This window comes from Lathamus discolor, chromosome 2 (assembly GCF_037157495.1).
Source record: "Lathamus discolor isolate bLatDis1 chromosome 2, bLatDis1.hap1, whole genome shotgun sequence".
NCBI classification, from domain to species: domain Eukaryota; kingdom Metazoa; phylum Chordata; class Aves; order Psittaciformes; family Psittacidae; genus Lathamus; species Lathamus discolor.
Window position 1 is genome coordinate 113,987,874 of NC_088885.1, and position 12,529 is coordinate 114,000,402.

At 38.2% G+C, this 12,529-nt stretch overlaps 1 long non-coding RNA gene across 1 annotated transcript; it reads right to left on the bottom strand.

Moving 5' to 3' along the window:
* Positions 1–6,957: 6,957 nt before the first annotated feature.
* On the bottom strand, positions 6,958–11,936 carry LOC136009351 (uncharacterized). The gene is made up of 3 exons (XR_010610516.1): positions 11,802–11,936; positions 10,650–10,820; positions 6,958–7,647 (listed from the first exon to the last, which is right to left on the bottom strand). It is a non-coding gene; the product is annotated as an uncharacterized LOC136009351 (long non-coding RNA).
* Positions 11,937–12,529: the final 593 nt, after the last annotated feature.

Here is a 12,529-nt window from a genome sequence, read left to right on the forward strand (position 1 = left end):
AGAGGGCTTCCCCTGCCACTGTGATCGTAATCTTACCACCGTTTTAACAGCTGCTGGCAGGGCTGCCATGTTTCCTGTCCTGGTATATGCGATGGAGATGGTGGGAGCAGGGGAATACTTATTTACATATTAGGGCAGGCTGAAGACTCCTTTGAGAGACATTAAATAACACAAATGGGACTTGAAGAGGGCAGAATGAGGACCATTTGCTGGGTGCAGAGTTGAATTTTAGCCTTCTTTTGTTCCTTTCACATGAAATAACAGAGAATGTGACCTTAGTTGTGAAGGGAACAGTTGTGCATATGCTCTAGGTCATTTAATTGTCCCTGTAATAAAATTCTTTGTTTCACAGAGATTTGCAGACTTATTTTTTTTTCTTGTAAGAATACTAAATGTTCTCTTTTGAAAAAATAAAAGAAACCAAAAACCAATGAAGTTTTGGAAATTGTGATTCTTTGCTGTGACAAGCCGTGTCCAACTGCAGTGAAATGGTGAAGAAGGCTTCTCAAATAAATTCAAACTAGATTTTTAAAAAAGGTGAGGTTATTAAGGTAGCTTTTCTAATTTTTAACCAACTTGTGGCACAGGTTACATTGTTTGTGAATTGCACAAAAAAGTGTAATGTTTTTCTCACTATAGGCTCGGATTTATTTCCCTGGGTTATATCCACTGCAAACACTGAAATGTTATAGGACCTCTATTGCACAGGGGTCCTTCGCCAGAAGCTCACTGCAGGAATGTGCTTTAATGTTTTTTTTGCATTGGATTTTACTCTAGTGTTGGTTTTATCATTCTTGATCTCTGCAAATGTGCTTTATTGTCCGGATCATTTAATTTTGTTAGGGAAACGTGCTTCATTTTTTAATGATAAAATGTTAGCATACTCTTCAATAATAACTGTTTTTCCTTTCAGAGCAACTGATGCATAAAGTCTAATCTTTTGTAGTTGAAGGAAGATGTTCTTAAAGAATTGATTTAGGGTCTGCCTTTGTCTCACTAATTTTTAATTACATGCGGTCAGACCTGATTAATCTGAATTAGTATGCAAAGCTCCTCTTTAGAACTAAATAAAATCAGATTAACAAGTAAAGGATACATACAAGGATGTGTTATAAGGTTGGTTAAAAGTGAAATCCTTCTTATTCTTAAACATACAGACATTTCCGTCTGAACAGTTTATGTCTTCTAATTGGCTACACAATTTTGCTGTGTTACAGAGCTTTAATTCCTTTTGAATTTTGAGGGAAGCATCTAGGCATCATAATAATATTATGCAATAAAATACCTTTGTAGGAGTTTAAGACTGGACTTAACAACATCAGTTCAGCCAATGCCTTTATGAGCACAACTGTGTTTAAAGAGGTGGCACTATGTTGCAATTTCAGAAGTCACTTTATTTGTAAACAGTGGCTAATGCAACCTGATATGAATTAAAAGCAGCTGTAATGAGGATGAAGGCCCCCCTTCCCTCCAAGCTCTCCTTTCCTCTTTCTCCTGGATGCTCACTTATTTTGTATTGGCTCTGGTGCTTGTTGGAGCATTACCTCATTAACACATTACCTCAGCTAAGTAAAATGGCAAAAAATAACCTGGCAAAAAAGTGAATGTGGATTTTTTTGCTGGTAGAGCAAACAGTTTATCTAGGGGTCAGAAAAGCATTGAAGTTAGTGAGATGGAGGGGAGAAGGTAAATGTATAGTGAAGGGACAGGAAGGGGAGTGGAAGGAAGAAAAGGAAAGCGCAGGCAAAATCTCTTGACTTTCAGACACTGTGGACCACTTGTCAGTTCTGTCATAGTGTGGGACTGTGCCCTAAGGAAGCCAAAGTCAAGTCTGCAGCTCAAGGATGTGCTTGAGCACCCTCTTTATCTCACAGGAGCAGCCTCACTGGATTTAAGTATGTGCTTTTAGCAGAGGTAGATTTGAAAATCCACTATGGGCATCTGATTAAAATGCCTCCTGACTCTGCTTCTGCCTTGGTGGAACATGCAGTTGTCATGGGGTTTAGTTAATAGGACCAAACATGCTCTTCTCTGGGCAGAGGCCCCAGGTATGCAGAAACCTCCTTAGAGGTTTTAAAAAATGATTGCAGCCTATTGTAGTACTATGCAATTATTTGTATTTATTTATATTTGCACACTACCATAACTCTGCATCTCATCTCTACGTCTCATGTGTGATTCTAAAACAAAATGTGGCATGTTACACTGTTAGCATTCTGTTGGAAAAAAATATTAAAAAGCTTCTCAAATACAATGGAAAAAGCTCCTCTAGCAGGGCATTAGTTATTTTAATTTGAAGTTATAAATACTCCTCTAGTAGAGGACAATAAAGGCTTTATACTTGAACAACCCATGCCCTATTTGTACTACATTTTGCCATGATGTATTTCTCTACTGTGTACAATAAAATACAAATGATTCAAATTCATCAAGAAGGGATTAATTGGCATATAATAGGGGATCTGGCTACTATACTGGCAAGCTGCCAAAATGAAAGAAAAAAGAAGTTTGTGGAGAATGGAATGTAAAAATACATGTGAGTGCAAAAAGCCAACAACTATAGGAGTAAGTCTATGTGGAAGCTAAGTCCAACTATGTGACTTAGCTTATATCAAAGAACAGTAGTAACATCATGGGACTCCCAATATGGAATTATTTCTATGGGTTATTCATATATTTCATTTTATTTAGGCTTAAACTGAATTGCTTGACTAGAAAAGTAAAGATCTGATATGGCTTTTTGGAAAGTCGGAACCCAGATGAGCAGAAACCACCATGCTGGCATGCTGATCATAGCTCTTCAAGCTGAAAAGCTTAACACTGCAAATCCTTGGCTTTGATTAGACACTTTTCATAGCTGGGGCCTAAGTCAGGAAAATTCATTAGTCTTGTCTTCTTATTTTTTTTTTTTTTTTAATTTTCCTATTTCTTATGGCTATATTCCCCATTCATTTCTTGTACTGCTGTAGATTTTCAACAATGATCACATTATTGGTCAAACCCAGACTCTCTTTCCCATCCCCTGTCAGGAAAAGAACAAACAGAAAGGCTATACAGCTTCTTAAAAATCTGCTGTTGCACTTATGAACTTTAGCTGTCAGGCACTTAGATGCGATGTTTTTCAGGAAGGAATACAAATCCGTCCATTTCAGTGCTATTCCGCTTGCCCTTAATTCTCTTCCTTCATTCTGGATAAATAAAAAGATTAATTCCGGCACATTCCTGAAGCTCTGCTTGGCTGTAAATTAGATCAAGTTGGGAGTTTTGCTCGTTACAGCTCTTCTTCCCTGCTGGCAGAGAGACTCTTGTATTTGTCACTTTTCTTCTGCCTGTCCTCCTGTCCTTACAATTCAATTGTAAACCACACATGACCATCATTCAACCAAGGAACAAACTATAGGAGCCTTTTAATGTGTCTCTTATTGTAAAACACGTACAAATAAATGCACGTTATTTCCAGACAAACCCTTATAATGTTGCTAATAAAATTTTAGATGCATAGAAAATTATGCAGCTGAAAATATGGTGAAGCACAAATTTTAAATGGCTGCTTATTTCAATAGAACAGCATTTCAGTGTTTCAGTGTGCTAGAGTGTCACTTCAGTTTTGCAGGTCCTCCCCTTCAAGAAGAATTACTGTCTCTCCTTATGCAGGCGTATTCTGTGACAACAGTTCCCATCACGTTTTTAACACATATGTATATACATTTCAGATGCATAAAAAGCTATACATAGTATGAATCATCTGTTTCATAAACTTGACTATGCTGTTGTCAGAACTTATGAAAATAATGTGACAGGCAGATCTTAGCAGAGTGTCTATCCACCAGCTACTGTGAAGACAATCATCAACCACTTTCAGTCTTCATCACCTTGGCTGGAAACCTGTCCCTAGAAGCCAGAGAGAATACAGACATGCAGGAAGCGAAAAGTTTAACAAATCTGATTTTTCAACAACCAGGAATATGTGTTTCATAGCAGAGGTGTTTGAAAACAACTTGCCAGTCCCACCTTTGTGTTTATACCGAACGAGCTCCAGGCTGAGGAATTTTGCTGATTATAGCAGCACCAGTGAGACTGACCAATATGATACCATCTAGAAGCTTTGCTGCTTTATAAACCTTGCAACCTTTCTAATAGCTTCACAAAAGTTTGTGCAGTCTCTTGAAGTATGGTATTGTCCTATACATAGGCATGCACACAGGAAATGTCTTGACTGCTTGTTGTTTTAGACGGCCACAGACAAGCCTCACTGAAAGGATTCTTCAGTAACTGAATATGTTCATATTGTACTCAGTGAAGCCAGGCTGATATTGCTGAAGTTTTTGTTGTTGTAAAGCTAAGTGAGAAAGCTAAGTGAGAAAGCCAAGTGGCAAATTATGTCAGGAAGTTACAGTCTTTTTTCACCAGAAAAAAAACCCTACCTTAATCCCCTTCCAAAGGATTGTCCTTATGCATGCTTTTTTAAGAAAGTTGCTAAAATACCAGAACTGGTCAACACAAACTGGCCAAAAAACAAGACAAATTGGCTTTCAAAACTAAGTGATTAGTCTTGTGAATAAGGAGCCAAGGTAACTATCTTAACACTTTTCTATCCCCCTGTAAAAGCGCTAAGATGATTTGAGTGGCCAGTGTGGACACAAGGATTTTGGTTATCACTAGATCAGTCAGATCATATTCATTTTATCATCCACAAAAAGTGTAGAAACAGTAATAAAATAATCCCCATAGCACCTTCGGGAATTCATACAAAGCCTTATTTAAAATCACCGAAGAGAGAAAGTAATGTTGAGTTCAGCTTTCAGAAAGTAAGACTTGTCTCTACTCTGAAAGTATGTGAAGTTTTATGTGATTTTGTGTGTTAAGGCTTATGATCATGTGCTTGCTAATAAGTCCTTCTATATTTGCACAGCTGAGCTGAATTTCACCCAAGAAATTTGTATTTAGGTGAAATTAGCATGTTTTTATACTGAAATGCATTTATGAATGAGAACAAGAAACTGTACTTGTCTTGCTATTTTTCTTGAACTAGCAAGTTCATTAAAGATATTTTAAAAACAGTTTAATACATGCTTGACCTTAAGCCTTTATTTGGGCTTGACTTTAATGATATGCAAGTTCTCATTTTATTTAGAGCACAGGTTGAAGCCTTTTCAAAGGTGGAGATAAATTTCCATAATGCAGACTTGTCTGAAATTCAGATAAGACACAGACAGGTGAAATGTTACATCATGTTGATATATAGTACATGGCTTTTTCTTCAAAATTGTCACCTGTCAAGCCCTACATCATGGTTACTATATTCAGAGAGATGGGAAAGTTCAGAAAGGAATCATTTTCTTTTCCTAAATTTCAAAACCTCAATTCTGCCTAAACATGAGGCATAAAATTTGTCTGAAAGAGAAGAAACAATTCATTTAATTAAGATGCAGCTGTAATAAACATTTGGCTAGTATAGAGGCATTTGTGAAAGTGAAAAATGCATTTTTAATATAACACTTGTAAAGGAAGACAAGGAAGGTATAAGGGGCAAACTTCTAGTGAGATATACTCAGCCGTGCTTCTGTTTCATTAGTTCAGCCCTGGAAGTCCCCTTGCTCTATTGAAAAACAGCTTGAACAAAACACTAATGAATATACATAGATGCAACAAATCCTGTACTGGCAGAGGAACAGATTTTATGACCTAATAGGTCTTTTCTCTCTCCAAAGGCTATAATTCTCTGAAAAATGAATCCCTTTCCATGGAAATGTAGGTATCTACTGCACAAAACAATGTTATTTTGCAGAGTGATGTGAGTTGGTTATACTGTGTACAGCTCACCTACACTTTGATAAAGGATAAAGGTAGAAAATAAGCAGATAACGAAGCTTTTAACAGTAAAGGCCCAGGAGCATAAATGATTTTTTTTTTTTAACTGCATTAAACAATTACCCCATTTCTAGGCAACCCAGCCTATTGCCTGAATAGTTTTTGTGTTTTCCATAATCCCACTAAAGTCTTACACAGCCTTGCTGAATTTAATTTCTTCAGTTTCCTATTTGTAGCCCTGTACTTTCTCAAATTAACCATTATTCTAGTGATGTTGAGTTATACAGAACATTTTGATTAAAGTCCTACCAAACACAAGGAACCTTCAATATAGCTGAAGTTTCCACAGGGATCAAACCAGCCTCATCTGCTTCTTTATGCAGAATTACAGAAACCATGTGACATGGCACACATTCCTCCTCGCTTCAGCAATCTAAAACATTGTTTAAACAAGAAGGTACATTGGCACTGCATATTATTCCCAGAAGTACAAAGAAGAAAATTTCAGAGGGGTATGACTCAACAAGCAGCCTTAAAAAAAAAAAAAAAAAAAGATCTACTTTCATTTCCTGTTGGAATCAGTAACAAAATAAATTTCCCCTTTTTTCTGACCAACATCAAATTAGCTGTTTCCAATGTGAGCCAAACTCAGCTGCTGTTCATTTGGTACTGCTATCCTTTGTGCTTTAGGCTAGGCTATGCAATTAATTTTTACTAAGGTCTGTTGAGTAATTTTACTGAAGCCCACTAATTTTTACCAAAGCCCTCTGGATAATTTTATTCAGGTCTGCTCAGCAGGAAGCTGCTCTGGCTCCAGCTCTGATGGTCTAGCCAAATGCTGGATACTGCACTCATATCTGGGAACAGTAGCAGTGTGCTGCAAGGGCTTCTGAAGAGATCAGGGCATGTTACGGATACAGTGGCAGGAACGTGCCTGCAATCCGGGTGAAGTCTGCTCAAAACTGCTTTTATTCCTAATCCATCTACTGCATCTTGTTTGAACTGATTCAGTGTGCATTTTATTCACCTGATATTTTTTTATCCCATTTTGTTATAATTCCATGAAGTTTACAGAATTATTTTTATTTATAGTATTGCAAAGGAGGGAAGAAACAGGTACTTTACTCAGGAGTTTTAAACTTAGAGCTCACAATCTGCTATTTGTGACAGTTTAGCTGACAACTTTTTTTTGGATGCAATGGTTATATTATTTGTGAATACATTTTGTTTTCCTTTTCCACAACAGGGTAAACTGCAGATATTTGACTTAATGAGGTCTTTCCTAACCTAGTAAGCACAGTTTGATGATTCTCATGTATGAAAAAAAAGCTAAACACAGAAACTAAAAGGTTTTTTTCCCCTTTCCTTTTCATGTGAATAATGTTTTAATAAAATTGTTGAGAAGTTACATAGATCTGTGGAGAATAAAGGCAAGTAAGTCATCCCCTTTATAGTCATGTATCTAAAAGCCATTCTGAAATCCGTGGGAGCTGGAGGTACTATAGAGACAGAAGATCAATCCTTTCTTAAGTATGAAAACCTCAGAAAAGATTTCAGTTGTCCAGAACATCTACTTTTGCCTCAAAGCATTGCTTGACATATTGACGTGTGTATTTTCTATATGTTCCCTTAAACTGACTGAGGAATCAGATGATGCAGGCTTTGCTGCAGAAAGCTCACATTCCTTTTTGAATGTCAGGACAAATTGTTTCAAAAAATCCCCTACATTACTTAGGAACTATTATATCCCTGGTGCAGTGGATACCAGAAATCTCTCTGAAGGAATGTTTTTCTCTTGCTCCTTGATGCTGCAATCACCTCCTGAATGTCCTTCACCTGTAAATAAGAAGTACAGAAGAGGTAAGGACTTCTGTCATTTGCACACCAGCTGGATCCACAAAGCCATTTAAACACTCCCATTGATTTTTATGGGGTGCTGGCTCCTAAATGCTTTTGTGGATCTAGCAGGTCATGTTTTCTTCTCTTTATTGAGATGAAGGCAATTATATGGCCAAATTCTTTCAAAAATCCAAGAATAGCGTTGTCACTCTAATGTATGCTTTTTGATCAGTACTTGAAAACTTGTCAGTGTGCTTTACTGCTGTGCTCAGAATCATAATTACATGCTTTATAAAGTGTAATCAATAATAGCACACTAAGGTAGAGAACAATCTAGATCTCTTAATTTGTCTGCTTTCCATATTAATGCATTTTTCAATATGTTTGGAAACATTTAGCAATTAAATGCCATCATGACTCAGAGAAGAAAGTGGGAACTGCCTGGGTCAGGTGTTCCAGCTCCTTTTGTGCTTCCTTAGAAATATAAAGCAACCTCAAATGGTGTTTATCTGACCCATCAGACTAGTTTTACATCTCTGTCCTATAGCTGGGGCAGTGCAGAACAGCCAGAGCATGCTGGTGACTTTGGCTCATTAATTTTTACTAGACATTGGTCCTGAAGGTTGTTTAATACCTCTACTACAGCTTTCTCCGCCTCTTCAGAGGCATGATTAACGCAGTTGGCAGCACTGTGCCTACAGTGCCAGTCTTCTGACTAACGCTTCTCATAACCACACTAAAACACAGAAATGGATATAGCTATGCAACAAGTTAAAAAATATGTCCTATCACCCTTTTATTTACTTGCTGCACTTCATGACCAGTTCAGTTTCACAAGTAAAATGCTCCATTCTTTGAAGACACAGGGAAATCAGACCCTGTGGGCAATTGTGGAGGAGCAAATCTGCTCTGATTTGCACAGTAGTCCCCTGGGGGCAGTTACCACACCTATGAATCACTGAGGTAAGCTAAGCTGCTATATTAGCCTCACCTTTACTATATAAGAGCAATGCGTGGAAGAACTTGCATGGAGATCCTTAGCTGCTGTTACAAAGCTTTTTTAAGTATCTTGCAATGTCAAGAGTCAATTTGGCCCTAGTATACCTTTAACTTCAAACATGATCAATGGAGCAACCCTAACATAAAAATGAGGAATGTGGAATGCTATTGATCCAGAAAAGTACTATGTTTAATGATATATATTGCCTAAAATATATTGTCTACTGGTTTCAAAGTTAACACAAAAATATAACATGCAGGTGGTTCAGTCTGTGAAATAAGGTTTATGTCTGGAGGTGTCCTGATTGTTGCTGGAACACCATCAAACTCTCTTCTACCCATAAATATCAGACTTCAGAATGATTCAGGGCAGGGCCAACTATAAAAAATGCTGTTTGCTAGTAACAAACTGAGTACAATATCCAAACAAGATTAGGGAACTCTACAAGTTGGTTGTGAATACATAATTATACGATTTACACAATTCTATGATTTTATGATTTCAGTAGAGGCAATATATGCTCTAATATTAAGATGGCACCATGGGATTCAAGAACCTATCCTACTCAAATGTCAAATCAGATTTCAAATATATTAAACTCAGGCTAAACTGAAGTCATTTGGTACCTTTAATTGCCGATCTGCATTACTGAGATGTAAACCAAAGTCGTATACTTGACACTCCAGGGCAAATCTTGAGCTATTAAAACAAAAATACCCCCCCTTCCCCCCCAAAATAAACCCAAATCCAAAAACCAAACAACCCACACAACAAACCAAAACATTTTTGCTAGCATTTGGCAGTCGTAGGATGCCATAGGATGTAGGATCTCAGCCCCTCCACCATGCCTAGCCATTTCAAAATCATACAAATATGTGATTACTCAAATCCTCCCTTATGACTAAAACTTCACATTTACTTTTCAGAATGGATCTTTTGTGTTCCTTCCCTCTTATTTTCTCTTACTAATTGAAAGTTATCAGACGTGCCAACCAGCCTACAGAAGGGATGAGGCAAAACTCTTAACACTTCAATGTCTAACCACGTCAGAGGCAGCAGTAGCCCTCACTAGCCTCACCCGCTCCCCAGAGAGCCAATGGGAGACATCAATACCCATCAATAGAACACTTTATGTCAGGCTGCTTTCTCCCAAGCCTCCCTTTCTGTGGCAACTAATGGGGGAGCTCATTGCTAAGAGGGAGAGATGCTATGCCCAGAGGCAGCTACTTTGAATAATGCCCCTTTAAACTGGTATTCTCATTCTTCTGGTCTTCATTCATTGTACTTTTTCTGCATGTCCTGTTCTCCCTTAAAGCTAAAAATGTAAGGTCCTACAACAGTCAACTCTCCCTATGCATTCATTAAGAGGGTGTGAAGAAGGTGAGCCTTTAGATTTTCCCTTTGTGGATTTTATTCAAAGAAAGGATAGGGGAAAATCGATGGGTACAGAAACTAGCATAAAATTAAATCTTGTGAAACACACAATCTTACATGTATTCATGCTTATTTAACCTGTTAAATGGGATATTAGCAGGCCATAACTTTTCCCAAATGTCTGCAGAGACCAGCCCTCACAGTGCTACTTCCTTAACACTTCTAGGAAAAGTAAGACAGTAAAGATGCAAAGTTCATTTGTAACTGGGTTCTGTGAGTAGCAGAGGCTGCCTGTTTATCAATGTGCCTTTCAGTCTCTGTAGTACAAAAGTGGATGTTTTCCTCTTACCATTTACCCCCTGTTAACAGAGCAGCGTACAATTGTCAGCTCCTATGGACTATTTCAACTGCTACAGGCTGAAAATTGGAGTCAAACAGAAAAAGGAAAACAATCGTTGACAACTCTGAAAGAGCACAAATCTCCCTGTTCACTTTGGAGACCCTGCACCTTGTTAGCTTTCTGTGGTGACAGGCCATGAGGAAAAACTGAGGCAGACATTTGGAAGAACACTTAAAAAAACCCCATGGGCAAGAGAAGTAAGCAAGCTATCAGCACAGAAAGTACCTTACTAAGCAATTACATGTTGGAGGGACTCTCCATGCATCCCAGGCAGCCTTGGCTGGTGTTCGTACAATCTTACATTGGCTTCTTGAGCCATAGTCTCATTTCTCTCTCTAGATGTTTACATCTCTGTTGTCCTCACATACCCCAGCTTATCAGCTTTGTCTAGTTTTCCTAGGAAAAAGTGAAATAAAAAAATCAAAAGAAGAGAAGTTCTATCAGTACATAAAATGCTTTAGGCAGACTTTCATCTGGAAAAATATTAAGGAATGAAAGGGAATGCATAAATGAGCTTCTATGAACAACAATAAAATGTAGTGATGAGAAATTACATGCAAAATAAAGCTGAGCCATCAGCAGAAAGCCCACAGGTTGCTCCTGCAGCACACGAATGTCCAGCCCAACATCTGAATGCCCAAATCATTCTGTATCATTTGCTTCCTCAGTGCTCTGTGGGCAGTGTTCTTTAACAGTTATCCTAATAAATGGTTTGAGGAAAACACCCTCATATTTTCCATTGATATGCAAAATGTTTCCTTGGAGAAAATAAATGAAACAAGCATGAATAAGTTTAGGATCTTAAATCATGACATTCCTTACAAATGAAAATCTGGGCCAAGAGTCAGCTAAATGCAATAAATGTATCTCCTGAGCAAAACAAACCCTAAACCATTCAAACACACAAAACCCCAAAATAAAAGAAAATAAAAAAATCCCCAAACAAAACCCATCAAAACAAAAGGTGTGATGTAGAAAAGAGTGGTGGTAACAACAACAAGAAGAACGACAATAATAATAAAATTAATAATAATAATTAATTAATAATAATAATAATAATAATGCATTGTATAACTGGCTCCATAAAGGACCCATCAACATCATAGCTGAACATCTTCACAGTGCCGATTGATTAGCTGCTTCTCAAAATATCCTCCCAGTTTGGTGTTGCTGATTCTGTTCCACAAAGGAAGCTTAAGGTTATAAGGGAGCATAAGAAGGTCAGTTTCCCCTTTGTGCTGCTTATCTGCATCAACAATCTTTTAAAGTACAAAAAAGAAACAGAAAAATCAGGCTGTAACTAAAACCTCTAAACCCTGTCAAAGGTGAGAAACAGGTCAGGAGGCAACAGCGTCTAGGGTAAAAAGAGAGTCTTACTGTGATTACTTCCTTCATGGAGATAAAAAGGACCAATCGGGGCACTTAAATGTCTTCACTGCTCTGGGCAACTAACTTGCTCTGTAATTGTGCCAGGTTGTAAGGTAAAGCCAGACTTCAGTCCTCTTGGCTTTGACTTCCCACCTGTGGCAAAGCTGCAAGCAGGCTTGTGTTTATCCGGTTTGAACTTTATAGCCTACACATGTAGTTTCTCTGTAACTGAAGGCTATCTTCAGTTACAGCCAACATATTCCTTCCCTCCCTTCTCCTGTGGCCCTTCTTTGGTGGCAGGATTTTGGCAAAACAGCCCTAGCTTGGCAGCATTTGCTGCAAGACCCATCCTGTGCATGGAACTCACATTCTGCGCTAATGAAAGGGCTGTCCTCACACAACAGTAATGTTTCCTGCTGTGTCATTAGCTGCAGTTTGCTAAGCCCTTGCTCTCCTGTGATGGAGTGTTGGGAGCCTTTCTGGTGGGATATGGGAGGCTTGTGATGTTTGGTCTCTGATTCCTTAGAAACCAAGTATGTACTACAGAGCAGCCAGCATGGAGGGCTGGATTCACTGATGCCGGTGTACTCCTCCATGCTACCCTTGAAGAAATGTGGAAAATCATATCCTTTATATATCAAGAATCAGTTTTACTCCTATCAAGGTTAATGGCAAAGCTGCAATTCATTTAGGTGGAAACAAGATCAGGTCCCAGGTGGCTGGAAGTAGAGCTTGGA